The sequence below is a fragment of the Lathyrus oleraceus genome, chromosome 6 (assembly GCF_024323335.1).
Source record: "Lathyrus oleraceus cultivar Zhongwan6 chromosome 6, CAAS_Psat_ZW6_1.0, whole genome shotgun sequence".
Taxonomy (NCBI): domain Eukaryota; kingdom Viridiplantae; phylum Streptophyta; class Magnoliopsida; order Fabales; family Fabaceae; genus Lathyrus; species Lathyrus oleraceus.
Genome location: NC_066584.1, coordinates 521,318,107 through 521,331,596, shown reverse-complemented (window position 1 = coordinate 521,331,596; position 13,490 = coordinate 521,318,107). Strand labels below are relative to the sequence as shown.

Here is a 13,490-nt window from a genome sequence, read left to right as displayed (position 1 = left end):
TCTTGTGATTTGAAATTTCATTTGATCAAGTATTGGGATCCACTTGAGTTCATCTGGTACATGGTCTTGATGCAAATGTCACTTTGAACCTGTGTCGAATGCCTTATTTTGAGCTATTCACGGAGTATGTCATCTTATACATGGGGAGATTAAGAAGAAGACTGTGAAGTTGTTGGCTTGGATGTTGCTATCATTATTTGATGCCATGCTCTTCATATTTCTGCTTGCTTATTGATATTGCTTGATTATAAAATCCAAAGGAAAAGTGGATTTCTATATGACATTCTTGTCTATTGGATTACATCCTATTGGTCAGATAGTTTCAACTCTTAACTTTTAAATTTTTGCTTAGTATTAGTCTCTTCATCTCCTCCCACTTCTTAAATTTCAAATCTCTCACCTTTTTTTCAAATCTTCTTTGGTTGTGTTTTCTAACTTAGACTCTTTACTGCAAATTAGAAACTTTGGCCTTATGTCATTGCATTTTCAAAATCTTTTCTTAACTCAAACTTGTAAATGAATCTAATCATATTGACTTAAAATTTCAAAAGACAAAAAGAAATAACACTCATTCAAACTCTTTTAGGCCCTTTGTGCCGCTTTCAAAATTTAAACTTTTGTTAAAAGCAATTCACTCACTTTGAAATTGATACCACGGACTACGAGGTTTTGATCCCTCATTTCTATGTTGGTACTGTTAATACCTCAGGATTGGCATTAATTTTAGAAAACAAATAATGTAACCATCTCTGTTGTTTTAATATGTTGGGTTGAAGAAATTCAACATCTGGACCAACATGTCATGCACGATGTCACGACATCAGGTCTGTGACATCGCACATGTGTAGAAAACTGAATTAATTAATTCAGTATATATTCTGGGATCAGCAAGGATATCTGGTGAATATCCTAACTCCCTTGTGGAGGTCTTGAAGACTAAATCAGAATATATATAGGCTCTAAATATGGAGATATATATGGAGAGAGTTTAGGAACTTGAAGACCTTGTTTGTAGCAGAATTTTTCTGCTGAAGTTGTAACAGCAAAGAACAAGTCTGCTGCAATTTCTGAAGGCCCAAATCCAGTTGGGTGATTAGGTTATAAATAGCTGATTGTAATCTAGTTTTTGTAAGCCTCTTAGAATGAATTTTTAGGGGTGTGTGTAAGGTAAACCTCCCAATCTGTGGGAAGGTTACCATGTGTTTCTCAGTGGTAAAACCTGAGAGTGTTTGTAACTCGAAGCCTGTAGGCAAGAGTGATTATGTTCTTGAATGAAGCTGTGAAGCAAGTTCAAGGTGTTTGAACATTACATTGTATTTGTAGTGATAGGAATGGAAACTGGAGGTTTCTATCTAGGAGTTCCTAGGTATAGATTGCATTGGGTAGGGATTAAGTGAAGAGTTGTAAACAGGTGAGTTTAACTCTGAATTAATACTGCTGATAGTGGATCTTCTTCCTGGCTTGGTAGCCCCCAGATGTAGGTCATGTTGGACTGAACTAGGTTAACAATTTTCTGTGTTTGTTTACCTACTGCATGTTATAATCCTGTCTGCCATAACTCAGGTTGTATTACAGTCAGCGTATCAAGTTTATACCAAACCTGATACATAGCCTTCTGGTGGAATGTCAATCAGAATGTTTTGACATTCATCAACAACAGCACATACTGTATAATAAGCTGATGATTTCAGTTCAGTATGTAGTGAAGTCTGGACTTCAAAAGCATAACAGACTTGGCCAAAAGATCATTGTGAAACTGTCAAACTGGGTGTCTTGACAGTTCTTCCAGTAAGCTGATACTAAAGTAGAGACTGGTTGGTCTTTTACAGTACAGCAAATTTATCACAGTCTGTTTTCAGGAACTAAACAGACTTAGCATATGGTCCTGGACTTGGATGTCAAACGGAATGTTGTGACATTCATTCCTGACAGCATATGCTGAATTGTTGGATGGTTAGTTTTTCTGTTTCAGGATTTTTCTCAGGCTATTCTTCAGGAATCCAACAGCTGATCTAAAATCTAGGAAACTAACAACTAAGCTACAATTAATGAACCTAGCAAATAATCTATTTGTTAGCTCCTTAATAAGTGGAGATTAGTTTAACTTGTTACAACCTTTAATTTAGGAAATACAAGTACATGACCAACAAACTGGAACAATCTAACAGATGATGTCCAAATCAGGATTGAGACATCGTGCTGATAACTGTGTAGGAAAACAACATAAGTGAATGCTATGGTGCACATAACTAGGTGTTCCTCCATTCTAGGATGACATAGAGGGAGAGGTTGTGACACTGTGAAAGGGTGCACATTAGTACAGAGTGTAATAACTGTCTTGCTGTATTAGGTACAATGTTAGATCAGATGTCATGACTTGGAGTAGAACATCTGAACTCTGACTACGCCAGAATTTCAGGTACGTAGGCATAAGTCCGAAGGTCTAGTCAAACACAAAAATTTAATTAATGAATTCTTTTCTCATCCCCATACTCCATTCATTGCAAACATAATTTTATACCAAAACACATACACACATAAAAAAGGGCTTCTTAGGAGTACCTAGGACACTCTAGGTTCTAACACCTTCCCTCTGTGTAACCAACCCCCTTACCTGTAATCTCTGACATTTTATTAGTTTTGATTTTAAAAATTCTTATCTTTGGGTTGTGTTCGTAAGTTTTCCTTTTCCTTTGGAAACATAAAAGCGCGGTGGTGACTCTTGTTTTATTGACGTTAAGTTTATCCATAGCTTAATGGTCATGAATTTACCGCAACACCTCTCAGCAACCAGATTTCAAACTCTATCAAAAGTAATAGTTCTAAACTCTTCCATTTGGTAGTTCATGTAAGGTGGAAGGGTTGGGCATATAGCAGAGTGAGGTGTAGAGGGACTAGGTAAAGGTAATGTGTTAGATTCTGACACAACATATTTTGTCGCTGAAGGTGAGTTGTGATGGTCAGATTGTTCAGAATTTTGGACAGGTTGTAGTTCTAGTAGTTGTCAGTTGTGGATCTTTTGGAGGTGGGTTTAGAGTTACTTGTTCAACCTCATTTTGAGTAGTAATTGGTGTGAGTGGGGATTTCTTGTTAGTGTTAGGGTAAATTTTGAGGTTCAAGTATTGGCTGGTCTTAGATTCCTTAATCATATTCAAATATAATAGCAATGTCAGATTGAACAAGGTTTGGTTGGGAAGGTTCAACATAAGGTGTAGTTTCCATAGGGATGACTTGGTAAGGCATGATGTTCATAGGATTCAAGTCGGATTTACCAAAACCAGTGCTAGAAGGCTTAGAACTAGACACCTCAATGGGTGGTTCAAGTATAATGTTGATGGGTGTTGGTTGTTCTGAATTAGACACATAAGCTGGTTGGTTATGATCAGAAGATAATTCATCAGCTAGGTGATTTGATAATTCCTCTAGAACAAAAGAATTTAATATTATATATGAGATCTAATTAAGATGAGTACCTATTTTCATAGTAACTTTAGCATATGAAGTAGGTTGAACTTCCTCCTCATAGGCCTCATGAGTATGAACGACAACTTCTTCTTTTATATCAAGAGTACCAACATTAGAAGGACACTTAGCTTCCTTTTCCATAATTTTTGTCACAACCTCAGCTTCTACTTGCTTCAAAAGAACTTCAACAATATAAGGCTTTTCCATAGCTTTATTGTGTAGAGCAGTAGCTATCCGTCTTTCTCATTCTTAAACATCTTATGCGGGAATTGGTCGCGACTTTATGAGTCTATCGGGGTACTAACTGCAAGCGCACAGTCTAATCGCGTAGTTTTAAAAGATATCGATCCCACATGGACTTAATGAATCGATCTACCGTTTTTCTAGGGTTACTGCGTAAAGCTAAGGCGGATGATACTTTAATGATTAGGGGGAAAAATAAAACTAAATTTGGATCTAGATAAAATATCAAATAATATGGATATCAGTATGTAGTTCGTCGTATTTGGGGAATCAAATCTTCGTTGGTCTTTTTCTTAAGTTTAAAATAAGTCTTTTCAGTAGACACTATTAATTAAAAGTCTTTTCCTCAAACTCTTGCTCTGTTGAATTAGACTATGACTTTATATTTTAACGTACGCTCTCACTATCTCGCCACGTCTAGATATGTTTCCTGTGCGTTGACACCTATCGCATTTCTTGACAGCGGTATGTACATCCTTCCATATGTTTGGCCAATAAAGACCGGCTTGTAGGATTTTAGAGCAGGTTTTGGATGTACTTGCATGTCAACCATAAGGAGCGAAATGACAATGTTGGATTATACTTTCTACCTCTTCTTCAGGTATACAGCGACGGAAAATACCATCGGAGCCTCTTTTGAAAAGTAAAGGGTCGTCCCAGTAATAATGTTTTATGCCATGGAAGAATCGTTTCTTTTGTTGGTAGGATTAATCAAGTGGAACCACTCCGGCGGCTAAATAATTGACAAAATCAGCGTACCATGGTGTAACGCATACAGCCAAGGTGGTCTCTACCTGTTTGTCGGCTCTATTTTCTTCCAAATTAGCTATAAGTTTATCGTACGAGAAATCATCGTTGATCGATGTTCTTTTCGGTTCCAGGTTTTCGAGTCTAGAGAGGTGATCTGCTACTACGTTTTCAGTTCCTTTTTTATCTTTGATTTCCAAATCAAATTCTTGTAGCAACAAGATCCACCTTAGGAGTCTAGGTTTAGCGTCCTTTTTTGTTAAGAGGTACTTAATGGCAGCGTGATCAGTGTAAACGATTATTTTAGCTCCGACCAAGTAGGAACGAAATTTATCTAGTGCAAATACTACTACTAAAAGTTCTTTCTCTATCGTGGCGTAATTCATTTGCGCTTCATCTAGAGTTCTACTCGCATAATATATGACGTGAAGTTTTTTATCCTTTCATTGTCCTAAAACATCGCCTACGGCGTAGTCACTTGCGTCACACATTATTTCGAAAGGTTCATTCCAATCTGGGGTCTGCATTATGGGCGCAGAGATCAATGCTTGTTTAAGTGTTTGAAATGCTTCTAAACATTTATTGTCGAAGATGAATTTAGCGTCTTTCATTAATAATTCGGTTAAAGGTTTAGTTATTTTAGAGAAATCTTTAATGAATCGTCGGTAAAAATCGGCATGTCCTAAGAAGCTTCGTATTTCCCTCACAGTTTTCAGAGGTTGAAGGTTTTCGATTACTTCTATTTTGGCTTTGTCTACTTCAATTCCTCTATTTGATATGATGTGTCCTACAAAAATTCCTTCTTGTACCATAAAGTGACATTTTTCCAATTAAGTACTAGGTTTACTTTTACACATCGTTCTAGAACTCTTTCTAGGTTTTCAAGACATTCTTCGAAACTTTGCTCGCATACGGAAAAGTCATCCATAAAGACTTCCATGATGTTATCGATAAAATCGGCGAATATTGCCATCATGCACCTTTAGAAAGTTGCAGGAGCATTGCACAAGCCAAACGGCATTCGTCGATAAGCGAAGGTACCAAAAGGACATGTGAACGTTGTCTTTTCTTGGTCATCAGGATGAATTTGTATTTGAAAGAAACCTGAGTAACCGTCCAGATAGAAGAAATGAGAATGCTTGGCTAGTCGTTCTAACATCTGGTCTTTGAATGGTAAAGGAAAATGATCTTTTCGGGTTGCTTTGTTTAGCTTTCTATAATCAATGCACATTCTCCATCCCGATTCAATTCGTTTGGTTATAGTTTCTCCTTTTTCATTTTCGATCACTGTTATACCTCCTTTCTTTAGTACTATGTGTACAGGACTAACCGATTTGCTATCGGATATAGGATATATGATACCTGCCTCTAATAACTTCGTTACTTCCTTCTTCACTACCTCACTCATGATCGGGTTTAGTCTCCTCTGATGTTCCCTAGAAGTCTTACAGTCTTCTTCTAGCATGATGTAGTGCATACAAATAGAAGGACTTATCCCTTTAAGATCGGTGATGTTGTATCCTAATGCGGTTGGATATTTTCTTAAGATATGTAGGAGCTTTCCGGTTTCAAGTTTTCCTAGGTCTGCATTGACTATTACTGGTCGTTCAAGTTCTAAGTCTAGGAATTCATATCTCAGATTTTTTGGAAGTGTTTTCAGGTCGAGGGTTGGTTTCTTAAGGAATTGCGTAGGATCTGATGTTATTGCTAAACATTGGTTCAGTCTGTCTTCTACACGATAGTCGGACAAATCGTCATTTTCGAATTCTGTTTCTTTTATGCATTCATCGATGATATCCATGAAGTAACATGTGTCTTCTATCGCAGGTGCTTTCAAAAATTGGGAAAGAATAAACTCAATTTTCTCTTCTCCTACTTCGAAAGTGAGTCGTCCTCGTTTTACGTCTATGATAGCACCAGAAGTTGCTAAGAAGGGTCTTCCCAATATAATGGGGGTAAATTCATCTTCTCTTATGTCCATAATTATAAAATCGATGGGAATGTAGAATTGACCTATGCGTACGTGAACGTTTTCAAGAATTCCTACGGGATATTTAACGGAACGATCTGCTAATTGCACATACATTTTAGTTGGTCTTAATTCTCCCATTTCAAGTTTCTTGCATATGGACAAGGGCATAACACTGATACCGGCTCCTAAATCGCATAAAGCTTTGTCTATGACAAATTTTCCTATATGATAGGGTATAGAAAAACTACCAGGATCTTTAAGTTTAGGAGGCATATTTTGGATTATTGCGCTACACTCAGCAGTGAGTGTAACGGTTTCGTTATCTTCAAGTTTCTTTTTATTAGATAAAATTTCTTTTAAGAACTTAGCATATGAGGGCATTTGTGTAATAGCTTTTGTAAAAGTAATTGTAACATTTAATTGTTTCAGTAGGTCAACAAATTTTTTAAATTGGCCCGCGTTTTTGGTTTTAATTAGCCTTTGAGGATAAGGGATAGGTGGTTTGTAAGGCGGTGGAGGTACATAAGGTTCTTTTTTTTTTCTACGGTTTCCTTATTACACTCTTCCTTTTCCTTAGGTTTACCTTCTTCCTCAGTTGACTTTTTAGAGTTTTGGTTCTCAATCCTTGGGTCAGATGGTCCTTCTACCTCTGTACCACTTCGTAGTATAATTGCATGAGTGTGGCCTTTCGGATTAGGTTGTGGTTGTCCAGGAAATGTACCAGTTGGGGCAGCAGTAGACACTTGTTGTTGAACTACTTGCGAGATTTGTGTTTCAAGCATTTTGTTATGGGTAGCCAGGGCATCTACTTTACTTGCTAGTTGTTTAATCTTTTCGCTAGTGTGTACATTCTGGTTTAAGAACTCTTTATTGGTTTGCTGTTGAGAAGCTATGAAGTTCTCCATCATGATTTCCAAGTTGGATTTCCTAGGAACTTTATTTTTAGGTGTAGATGGGGTCGGCTTTTGATATCCAGGTGGTACAGCTGGAGCTTGACTGGGAGCTTGACCTGGTGCGTATAAAGCGTTGTTACTTTTATACGAGAAATTAGGATGGTTCTTCCAGTTTGAGTTATAGGTATTCGAGTAAGGATTTCCTTGAGCATAGTTCACCTGATCTGTTTGAATTCATGTTAGGAGTTGACAATCTGTAGGAGTGTGACCTTGGATTCCACAGGCCTCGCAATTTTGAGTTACGGCAACCACGGTGGCTGAAGGTGATACATTTAAACTTTCAGTTTTCTGGGCAAGAGCATCCACTTTTGCATTAACATGATCAAGGCTACTTATCTCGTACATGCCACCTTTTGTTTGAGGTTTTTCTACCACTGTTCGGTCGCTTCCCCACTGATAATGATTTTGGGCCATGCTCTCTATAAGTTGATAAGCGTCGGTGTAAGGTTTATCCATAAGCGCACCACCGGCGGCGGCGTCTATTGTTAACCTTGTGTTGTACAAGAGACCATTGTAGAAGGTGTGAATTACTAACCAGTCCTCTAAACCATGGTGTGGGCAAAGTCTCATCATGTCCTTGTATCTTTCCCATGCTGCGAAAAGAGATTCGTTATCTTTTTGCTTAAATCCATTTATCTGGGCTCTCAACATAGCTGTTTTGCTTGGAGGAAAATATCGGGCAAGAAAGACTTTCTTCAACTCATTCCATGTGGTGGCTGAGTTGGAAGGAAGAGACTGAAGCCATCTTCTAGCTTTATCTCTTAACGAGAAAGGAAAGAGACGAAGTAGAATTGCCTATGAAGTGACACCATTAGCTTTAACAGTGTCAGCGTATTGGACAAATACGGATAAATGAAGGTTTGGATCCTGTAAGACCCCAACTTTGGCCCTAAGATCCCTCATGGCATCATATCATACAATATCATTGCCTCAAGGATCATTGCATACCCTAGCTTCCCTCCTAGTGGGTGGGTATCTTGTAAGTGTGGTTCTTGATCACCAAGCATGTATTGCATTTGTATATCATTGCTTTTCATTTGTTTACTAACCAAAAGTACAAAAATATTGTCATCTAACCTTGTTACTTGCAGCTGAAGCAATCAACAGTCAAATAGTCAAATCATTCATTGAGCAATGGATGGTGGCCATTCTTGAAGAATTTGGGCACCATGATCATTCATCAAGAGTTCATATGAGTTGTGACATCATTTGGAATCAAGATCTCAAGTGATTAGGGTTTGGAATTCATCAGAACATGGTTCAGTCAACCAAAACCCTAGCAAAGTCAACTGTGGTCAACTGTGCATTTAATCAGTGATTTGATGGTGGGAATTGGTTTGGGAGGTCTCATTCATGTCCATATAAGCCTCATATAACATGTCAAACATCATCATTGAAGAATTTGAAGCCAGACAAGAAATTTCCAAAAATAGTAAGTTGACCTGTAATTGGAATTTGCCAAAAATGGAAAGTTCTCCTCCTCAAGATTACATCATCATACAAGCTTCAAATGAATTTTTGCTCAACATGAAAGTTGAAGATCTTGTTCTCCCATTTCCAAAAAGTCCAAGAACACTCATTTCTCATTTATGGTTGGCAAGTTATGATCAAATCATTCTCAAGAATTTTTGAACTTCAAAGTGGCATATCTTCCAAACCATTTGGCCAAATTGAGTGAGGTTTTTTGCTACAAGTCATATTTGATGTGCTCTATCCAAATCCTTCATCACAATTCACCAAAAATCAACCAATCAAAATGGCCTTTTTCAAGTGGCTTGAATTAAAATGAGTGAGGTGAAAAAATGACCTTTCAAATTAAGCCTTTCCAATATATTTTACCATTGGCAAATGTTCAGAAATCATGTTTTGGATGTGCTCAAGACCCATTTTCGTGCATTAACATGCACCCCATGCATTTTTGAGTGGTTTTAGCAAATTGGCAAAAACACTTAATTAAGCTAATCTCCATTACCACTCAATTAACCAAACTTAAGGATGTTAAACAGAGTATATATTGGACATTTTCTGTTAGAAAAACCCTAGCCACACTTCACCAAACCAGATCAAAATCCATTTTCTCTCAAGCTCTCATTTTCCTCACTTGGAACCTTTCTCTGAAAATTGTCAAAGGAACTCGTGCCCTGTTGATTGCTTCATCACCTACCAACATTCTTGGAGCATTTGTGAGCATCATCTTCCAACTGTAAGCAAAGAAAGAACACTGTTACATTGAACCTTCTTCCATGGCAGTTCGAATTTGGAGCTGAATCGTGCTAGCTGGGCTTCAAGTTTTGCTTCTATTCATCAACACCAACCTCCATACGCATCTGTTTCAGCTTGTTGTGGCCAGAAAATCATCATTTCATCACTGCCCTCCAAATCAAGTAAGATTTCGAATCACACCATTTTCAAAATCATGCTATGCTTTAGAAAGATCTTGCCATGCTGATCATTTTGAACTTTAAATCGTGGAAAATGGTTGAGTATTTTGAGAGTTATGTTGTCATGAAGTTTGATATTCAAATATGTTTTTGATTGGTTCTTCCTTGTTAGCACGAGTTAGTGAAAATTAGTGTTGGATTATTGATGAGCATGTTGAGATGGTTCGAATGGTGTGTTCATTGCCAAAATCTGGGAGATTTGTTCATCACGATGATGAACAAGTCACTGTAGCTATAAACCCTAGAAATATTAAACCCAGAATTTGTTTTGATCCATGGAACTCGTGTTTGGCTTGCTGAAATGTTGTTTGCATGTTTTTTTTACTGTTCCATTGCCATGAAACCAACCATCGCTTGCCACCTCCTTAAGTGAAACGCAGAGTTTCACTTAAGGGACCGGGTTATTACCAAATTGCCATTCCCGGTTTTAATGTTTATTTAAATCATGTCATTTTGCAATTTTATTTCATTTTGATTGCCAATCTTCCAAAAATCATAAGTTCCTCAATTTTAATCCAATTTTGATGGGATTTTTTGTGGATTGCTTCTCTTGATCTCTAGTTTTTTATGATGATTTTTCCAGATTTTTTGCATGTGTGGATTTTAAAATGTGCTAGGGTTTGTTCATGTTGTCCATTTTATGTATGTCTTGCCAAATTGATTGTGAAATGGTGATACATTATCCAATGCTTCCCAAAATTTTTGTGCTTAAACTAGACATGTTCATGGTGATTTTGGTGTAGAGTTTGTAATTTTATCATTGCTGGTTGGTGAGTTATGATTTTTTGAATATGGGTGTGACAATTTGTGTCACACCATTCATGTCCAACTTCATGATTTTAATTACCATGCTTCTTGAACTCAAATTGGTCTAGATTTTTGCATGAATGTACTTATGGATGTCTAGTTTACATGTGATTTTTTCTGGAATTATTGATGGCATTTCCCATTTGTTTGATAATTTCTCCCCTGTTTGGTCATTTGTTGACTTTTTGTGACACATGTTCTCATTTGATTTGTGAAATTCTCATGCATTATTGAATGGACTTGAAATTTGACATGTGAATTGTAGACATCTTAAAGTTTGTCATGGTTTTGATCCCATTCATTTATCATATGTTGTCACTGTTTTATGATTTATTGAAGTTGGTGCATGTTTGGTTGACTTCTTTGAGTTTGCTTAAACTTGCTTTGACTTTCTGATTTTCATTGACCTACTTCCCTTGATCCAAATGAGCTGAAATTTGATATGCTTATCATGTTATGGATGATGTTTGATCATGAATTATTTGATGATTTTTTTGAATTGTTTGTGATTGGATTTGAATCAAATCATTCTGTTGACTTCTTTGAGCTTCTATATGCTATGCTTTGACCTAATTTGCTTATGAAATGATGATGATGAATGATATGAATTTGAAACCACTTGGGTTTATTTCTTGATTGCTTGAACTTGATTTTGGATAGCTCTCACTTGCTGTTTTGGATTTCTTATCTCTTTTTGACCCTAGGCTTGTCCTAGTGGTCATGTTGCTCATGTTTAAGCTTGTTGTTTCAGGTTAAGCAACAAATGCTTCAAAGAGATCAATACAAATTGAATGAGCTTGATTGATTATCATGAACTAACTTGTTTGTTTTGTAGGTTGCTTGGCTCACATGCTTTGAGCTTTATGCATTGCACATTTAACTGATTGTGTTGACTGTTAATCCTTATCTTTTTGGTTTTGACTTTGAGTTGTGTACTGATTCTGTTTGACTGGTTTCAGGTACCATTAGTTGCTCAGTTCTTTTAATAACTTGCTTTGCTTTGCTTGATAGAATTTGCATTGAGGTAGACTTCATTATCTTCATGTAGTCTGGAAGACCTGGCCTGTTACTTGGCCAGGCAACTGTCTGAAGTCCTCCTTAAGAGGCAATGTTTGTGTGTGTTTACATTTGTCCCAAGCAGGAAAAGTCCTTTGAATAAGGCAATTGGTAGAACCAAAGAGATATGCAACCTATCTCCTACTATTCTGTGTGTCACTCACCTTGCTCACACCACATGTGTTGATGCATAGTGAGTAAAAGCCCAAGATCTATCGAGTCAACAATCTGTGGAGAGAGTTCCTACTTTCTGAACTCCCACACCTTCTGATATTCAAATGCTCTCCCTGACCAGGGATAAGAGCAATGAGGCACACCCCTCATATCCTTTCATCGGCTTCACCTTGGCTCTCAATGTCAAGGTTAAGAGCACCATTAACCCTATTCCAGTTGGCTTCAATGCCTAACCCTCTGTGTGAGCCTGATGCTTGGTTATAGTGTGTGTTGAATGACTTTGGTTGATTGATTGCTTACTTCATATGCACATGTTTGCTTGTATGCTTTGTGCATTTATCATCATTAATTGCTCATTAGTGCATGATCATTTCATTTGTCTTTATGACATATCTTTATTGTTTGCCCATTGAGGACAATTGTAAGACCATTCATTGGCCATTGTTCCTATGATATGGAAGTGAGTATAAGACCATCTCATTGGCCACTCATCTTCTCTTTGCTTGACGCATTTGCATTTGTTGTATGTGAGGATGCAACTGTAAGTCCCTGCAAGTTGGCTTTTGCTTTCCTATGACCATATGTTGGATATTGGTATAAGCCCAGACAGATTGGCATCCGATATCCAAGTTTTGTTTTGTTTTAGGAGATTGGAATAAGCCCATCTATTGGCTTCCGATATCCTTGTTTCTTTGTTTAGGAGATTGGTGTAAATCCATATATTGGTATCCGGTATCCGCTTTTGTTTGTGAGATTGGAGTAAGACCATTGAGTGGCATCCGGTATCACTTGTTTGCTTATTTTGTTATTGCTCATTGCCTATTCCAAAGGACACACTAGAGTCATTTTCTATATGATTTCAAGAGGTGAACCTTCTAATAAGTTTTACATTCCATCTTCATCCATTCATCCCCATTTTGTCCTAAACCTTTTCACACATTGCTTTCAAAACTTGAGATAAATATCGTGCAAACATCTTCATGTTTTTTAATTTAAAAACCTGGACCCCAAGTCCTTGACTTTTTCAAACTCCATTTCATAACACTTCTTTTGAATCAATCTTAATCATACTTTGACACTACTTTCATGAATACTCATAATCAATTAACTTTACCCATTCAATTGTTTTGTGGCTTTGTCCATTCTTGCTATGTTTTCACACATTAGCCATAGGTTTCAATTATCATTGTGGTTGATGTAAATCTTACCTTATCCTTAGTGAGTCGACTATAAGACTTCCGTACTGAAAACAGGGTTAACCCCTCTAGTACGTCGAAGCTATCCTCGCATGGTGGATTGTTGTTTTGGTTGAGTTTTCTCCCATTGATAATGAAAGACCTTAGGGCTTGTGTTTTAAAATGAACTCACAAACTTTTGGAAATCTTTTAGCCGAACTACGGCGTTTTGATCCTTACCTTTGATGGAAGGTACGTAGGCAACGGGTTCATCCGTTCGAACACAAAAATAATCAAAATTGTATATTCTTTTCTCATCATCCCAATCATGTTTGCACAATACTTATGTCATAACAAATAACAATTTAGTACAACAAGTGTGAAAAGGGCTCCCTAGGAGAACCTAGGACGTAGTGGGTGCCTAACACCTTCCCATTGCGTAATTTACCCCTTACCC

The 13,490-nt window shown here is 37.2% G+C and overlaps 1 non-coding gene across 1 annotated transcript; it reads left to right on the top strand.

The window, feature by feature from the left end:
- Positions 1 to 7,924: 7,924 nt before the first annotated feature.
- Positions 7,925 to 8,031, top strand: LOC127098844 (small nucleolar RNA R71). The gene has a single exon (XR_007793531.1). It is a non-coding gene; the product is annotated as a small nucleolar RNA R71 (small nucleolar RNA).
- The last annotated feature ends 5,459 nt before the right edge of the window (positions 8,032 to 13,490 follow it).